At 38.8% G+C, this 6,531-nt stretch overlaps 1 long non-coding RNA gene across 1 annotated transcript; it reads left to right on the top strand.

The window, feature by feature from the left end:
* Positions 1-1,990: 1,990 nt before the first annotated feature.
* LOC306984119 lies at positions 1,991-3,386 on the top strand. Its single transcript, XR_013794491.1, has 3 exons — positions 1,991-2,262; positions 2,781-2,854; positions 2,982-3,386. It is a non-coding gene; the product is annotated as an uncharacterized lncRNA (long non-coding RNA).
* The last annotated feature ends 3,145 nt before the right edge of the window (positions 3,387-6,531 follow it).

The following is a 6,531-nucleotide window of genomic DNA, read 5'->3' as shown; positions in this document are numbered from 1 at the left end:
AGCGGCTTCTCTGCGGAGCAGACGACAGGTAATAGAGCAGAGAATGGCAGTAAGACCTACTCACAGCAACTCCTCCCCAGAATAGACAGCGACAGACAATGGAACAGGCTGTGATGAGAGGCTTTCACGCAGTGGCTTCTCCTCAGAACAGACAGCAGATGATATAACAGACAATGGTAAGGGATCTTCTCACGGCTCTGCCCACTGGGCCAACGGGTGGAAGCAGAATTATACACCCACACTTGTGCATGCAGGAAATCACTTCAAAGAGTCACACGTGTTCACTTCACACTAAGCACTGCAGTCCACAACAAACTCACAGTGAGTAAGGCCCCCACTCGCGATCCCAGCTGATGTCCTCTCACACTAATAGGTCTGAATATCCAACGCTGCAAATAGTATGTACCGTATACACAATGTGGATGCTCAGCCACTCTCCAATCCTCGTCACTTTCACTTCATAGATCCTTTCATCCAGTCTCCCAGGACGCCGAGAATAAAGTTCCGCCTTTTCGCCGCGTTAATCTTTACCGCTCCATATCACACCCTCTTCACGCCAGAATGCCCTTCTTATAATCCTCAATGTGGATGTGTGTCCCAATCACTGTTAATTTTCCTCCTCTCGCACAGCTGACGCTCGTCTCTTCATTTAGTGGCTCCGCTCGGACCCAAAACATTGGGGGACCGGTCCGGTGTCACACTATAAACGCTCCCACCCGGAAACATTTCCCCGGATGATAGTTCCGTTGACCCGTCACCTTGTGACAGGAGTTCCTGTGATACCCAGTGATGAGAGGGTGGACAGGAGGATCTGATGATTCACAGTGTCGAAGGCAGCAGACAGATCCAGGAAAATGAGAACTGATGATTTGGAGGCAGCTTTTGCGATCCATAGGGCTTCTGTGACTGACAGCAATGTAGTCTCGGTTGAATGCCCTTTCTTGAAGCCAGATTGGTTTACGTCTAGTTGGTTGGTCAGAGAGAGGAAGGATGTTACTTGGTTGAAGGCAACTCGTTCAAGTGTTTTCGCAATGAATGGTAGGAGAGAGACAGGTCTGTAATTCTCTAAGAGTCATGTGTTTAATGTGGGTTTCTTAAGCAGTGGAGTTACCCGAGCCTGCTTGAATGCTGTAGGAAAAGTGCCAGTGTGGAGGGATGAGTTGATGATGTGTGTGAGTGCTGGTAGAAGTGTGGGAGAGATGGCTTGTAGAAGGTGTGAGGGGATGGGATCTAGAGGGCAGGTGGTAGGGTGACTGGAGAGGAGAAGTTTAGATACTTCTTCCTTGGTTAGTGAAGAGAAGTAGGAGAGAAGGTGCTTGGGAGTGGGAGGGGTTGGACTGGGTTCCTGTGTGTGTGGAGCTGAGAAGTTAACGAAAATACAGTAGTACACAACTGTAAACAAACACTCGCTCTGTACTGGAGCAAAACACTATCTTGTCTGGTGATGATTTATCAGATTAGTTCGGCAGATTGCGGCCAAAATAAACTGTAAAATCCAAGCAATATAAACATAGGGAATTACCAATGACATGCACAACACATAGTAATAAGGTGTATATATATATATTAGTGCTGGGCAAAGATTATTCGAGATTAATCGCATTCAAAATAAAATAATATATATGTATTTTTATATATAAATATATATATATACAGTGTATATGCAAATATGTCTTAATATATACATGCATATGTGTGTGTATATATATATATATATTTATATACAAAATAATTATACACAGTACACACATATATTATGTAAACACAAACTTTTATTTTGGATGCGATTAATCTTGGCCCAGCACTAATACATATGCACTTGTATTGCACATGTATTGTATGAACGCATTTACACAGAACAAACCCAAAAGCATAAACTCTGGCTGCATTCCAAACCGCATACTTCCCTACTATTTAGTATGGGAAAAAGAGTAGGCGAGCGAAAAAGTATGTATGAATCCAAAAGAGTAGACGAGAATTACTTGGGTGACGTACTAATTATCGCGAGATTCGGACTTAAGTGCGTTCCAATATGCCTACTTTCCTACTATATAGTAGGCGAAAACAGTACGTGAAGGAAGCAGTACGTTCGAAACATCAGTATTCATAAAAGAGTAGGCGAGAAGTTCCCGGATGGCTTACTGCTTCCAGCCAGATTTTTGAGTGCTCAACCGGTGGATACTCTTCTATCCCAGGAGGCCACGCGAGAGGATACGTCATTATCAAACATCACGGAGATCAGCGACGCGCGGGGTTTCAAATGTGAGTAAACACGGTTCCTTGTGTTAAAATTGCATGTGTTAAACTACTATAGAGTAAACGTTTTAACTGTTGAAGGTGTAAAGGAGTTAGACAGTATAGTATGATTGTGATTTGGCTGTAAAAACACGTTTTATTATGTATAACATTAGCTCTAGCTGACAGGAGCTCCAGTAAGGACACGTAAGTTACGTCTCTAACGTGGATTTACATAAACCATAAACATCTTAAAGACGCTTATTTTAAACGTCTATTTACATCTGACAGGAACATCTTTTATAAGTATTGCAGAAGAGCACATCACAACATGAAATATACATCTGAGTGATATGTGTGCTATTATGTAGAACATATCTATAAAGTAACTAAACATAAGTTATCTATTTTATTTGTCCATTAGTACTGTTGATAAATTGAGGAACATTTATGTTGGATAAAAAGTTAAAACAACCTCAACATGTAAATGTAGTGTTGAGCTCATAAATCACAGAGGTTATGGGAGTCTTGTCTGGATGTTACAGGGACAGAAGAACAGATGTGGGTTTATCCGGTGGAGAGAGGCTCATGAAGCTGAAGCTGTCATCAAAGGCTTTGAGTGAGTATACTACATAAATTAATAATAATTTAAATATTAAGTTGTAGTTTATTTTAATTATTGTAATTTCAAACAGAGCTATTACAGCACCTTTCTGATTCTTGATTTCTGTGCATTTGCTGCACAGCTGTTGTGGTGGAGCAGGACCTGCAAGGAAAGATGATGGCGGCATTTGTGGAAAAAAGCGTTCTTGTCTTCTAAATAATACTGAAATCAAATGACATTGTGCTGTTAAAACTACTGCTTTTGTGTTATGTTTGTGCATTTTTGTAGGATCTGAAATGTCAGCAGACTGGTGTGAGCACTGAGGATGAGGAGCACAGAGCTGAATCCTGGAGATCGTGCCATGGACGAGACCCTCCATCACTCCACCGGCCCTTATTGCCTCAGATTGTGAAGCACAACACATCACGCAACAACCTCCGGCACTCCGGCACGGCTCACCTCTGGCGGTCCGCTGATTCATCAGAATAAAGCCGCAGAATGGGAACCGCTGTGTTGAGATGGCAGTAGATGTGGTTCAGTGCCTGTAGCCTATATACATGATTGTAGTTTGAATAAAGCTTTGTTTCATGTGTTGACTTGCATTTGTTTATTGTGTGATGGTGACTTTCATTCATTCATTTACTCCTTTATTAATATTTATCATTGTTGTCAGTAAATCAGATATCATTATTTAATTAATTGTTTGAATGAAAATGTAGATATGTTCACAATATACACATCTAGAGTGTATTCATGCATAGCTATGTCATATGACATACATTACATTTTGTTTGTTTTATTGATTTTTTTTCAGTAAAAAGTAATATAATTAAGTATCGGTCAGTATTTGTCACGGTAAGCCACTTTTGCTTGTGGATGAAAATGTTTGGATATAAAATAAAGAAATTAACAACATATTCAAGAGATGACAATTTTGGGATTTCGTAATAAAAATAAATAATATCGTTAAGGATAAAACGGTGGGTCACATAAGTAGGGTTAAATATAAGAACTTAAATCAACCCTAAATGTATTCTCAAAATAAATGGGCAGCAGTTTCTTTAAAAAGACCATAAAATGAGCAAGTTTAATCAATATCAAGATATTTACAGATAGATGAATTAAACGTGTCGTTCAAATCTTTTAAGTTGTTGCACTTGTGATAACGCGTCGTAGGTCACATGATAACGTCAACATGGCAGATGTCCGGTTCGCATTCATACTTAACGAGATTTGGCTATAAAGTACCTACTCTTTTAGCGCTCGTTAAGTAAGTACTTATTGAAATTAAGTACCTACTCATTGAGTATGCGGTTTGGAATGCAGCCAATGATTTACTGTCATCTTCTATCAGTGTGGGTCGCTAATAACGGAACGTGCAGGAAACAATAAACAAACATTAGTTCCTAGGACAGGCTTTCTGACAGGAATCATAATAATTATAATTTAATGCTGGATTCTTTTGATGTGAGACTATACATTTGAATGTTTTTAAAATCCCATTTGATGATCAATTTCTGTACATAAGAAACACAAATCTGTGTGTGCTCGACATCTAGGGTTGCCACCTTCAGTGTGACAAAATAAGGGACACCCATTCACCCCCCACCCCCCACACACACACACGTTTATGTGTGTTTTGCGTTGTTTCTGATTTTGAGGATGAATTTTGTCAATTTTCTAAACAGGGTCCGACCTTGATGTAATTTGATTCTAATCATAATGTAACATTATTTAAAATAATTGTGATTTCATAATATTTAGGTACAGATGGTACTCAACCAGAATGCCTATTACCGCCACGCCAGGCACCGCGGCGAAACTACCGCGGTAAAAATAATCCAGTTGCATTTCAAAGTCATTCGCGAAATGACCGCCAGGTGGCGCAGAGGGACATTGTGCAAAACAGCAGCTATTGCCGTATTTTGAAATGTAAGCGGGGTTAATGTCAATTAACAGATGAAATAGGCTACTATAGAACATTGTTTAGGACAGAAAAATAGAATCATAATTTAAAAATAGAGACGAGAACAATATAGCCTTTATTTCATATTGTAGCCTGCGCCTAGACGTCGGTGTGCGACATAAGCCTATTGCCCGTTGGGAGCAGCGTGATAAAATAATAATAATAACAAAAATAACAAACAATAATAAATTAGGTGCAATGAAGCTGATTATTTGTTTACTACTCTATTGAGGAATGAGACGAACGATGAGCGCTTCTCTGGACAAGATTGGAGAAACCGGTCATTTCTCAGTGAGTAAATTCATGGCCGAGTGGTAGAACTTACGTATCGATCATTTGGATGACACGGGTTCGAATCCTGAACAAACATAGACTATTGTACATTTTATATTAGCCTATTAATGCATGTCATAGCCTATTATTAATGCAGACAATCAAACAAACAAAACATTTTTTTATACAGGATAGCCTTTTTTTTTTTTGGTTCCTATAAAGAGTTTGTAAAACATGGTTTTAAGCAAGGTGCGATTTGCCAGGGGGGACGGGGATTTCCTTCTGGTCTAAACCCTGCTTCTGCTGAATTATTTTAATCCCCCCTCCCTCCACAGTAATCAATGCTATAAATTACTTCACCAATAGACCATTTAAAATATATAATGTAAATATATGCAACAGGCACGTTTAAACGACAAACAATAAAATCAGAACCAGTTTCAGTTATGTTCAGGGTTCCAGTGGCCTTAATGCATGCACGGTTTTTAAAATGTCACAAAGCGTTTTGAGATTATTTTGAATGAAATTTTGAAGTTTATAATTAAGTATTTTGGCACACCACGTCGAGTGGCGCTATCCATTGTTCTAAAGTCGGGTTTTATTCTGGCATGTTGAAGTAGTGTTCGGCAGACGCGGCGGCGCGTTCATTTGGATTTATTTTTCTCATAACAGCTAAAATAACTTAGGCTCTAATAGGCTACTCCGTAGTTTTTTAGTCATACAGATCAGAGTAGAGTAGCCTACATTGTTCAATACTGTAAACTTTTATTCATATTCAAACTTTTATTCAAAAGTGTATCTGTCGTCTCTGTCTCCGGGAAATGCGCGTCACAAAAATGAACCGAAAGCCACTTTCCTCCGCTCAGTCACGATAAGAAATCGGCTATGTCTAAAGCCTTTAAATGTCTAAATATTTAATAAATGTTATCTGATTAGGTGATCCGTATGAAACCGAGAGGTGCAGAGGATCTACTCAAACTAGCTATTATGTGAGCGCTTCCCAATGATGAACGGACAAGGGTGAAAATCTCGCTATAATTAAATGTAGTCTAGGCTAAATCGCCCTAAATTCAATTGTAAAAACAGATCAGATCATTTATTTGTCGAAATGTTGCGATATTGTTTCATTTAAGTTCATAATTATTATATAAATGTTATTTAGTTTAGCAGCAGCACGAAGCACTGTGGTTCGAGATTTATATATAAATAAATAATAATAATTCACAAATCGCGCACCCTGGTTGTAAGGATCCAAAAATCCCCGTGGAATTTAACATTGAGTTGAACATTGTATTTATGACAACAAATGAACATGCGTTTGAACAAATGAACATGCGTTTGAACAAATGAACATGCGTTTGTATTTAGGTTTGCTTGGAAAAAGCTGGCCCAAACCGAGGTAGCGTTTTATTTCTTCAATTATTGAAATAATTAAATGTTTATTAATAAACTT

Source organism: Phoxinus phoxinus, assembly GCF_949152265.1.
Source record: "Phoxinus phoxinus genome assembly, chromosome: 2".
In the NCBI taxonomy this organism is placed as follows: Eukaryota; Metazoa; Chordata; class Actinopteri; order Cypriniformes; family Leuciscidae; genus Phoxinus; species Phoxinus phoxinus.
This window is presented reverse-complemented; position numbering and strand designations above follow the sequence as displayed.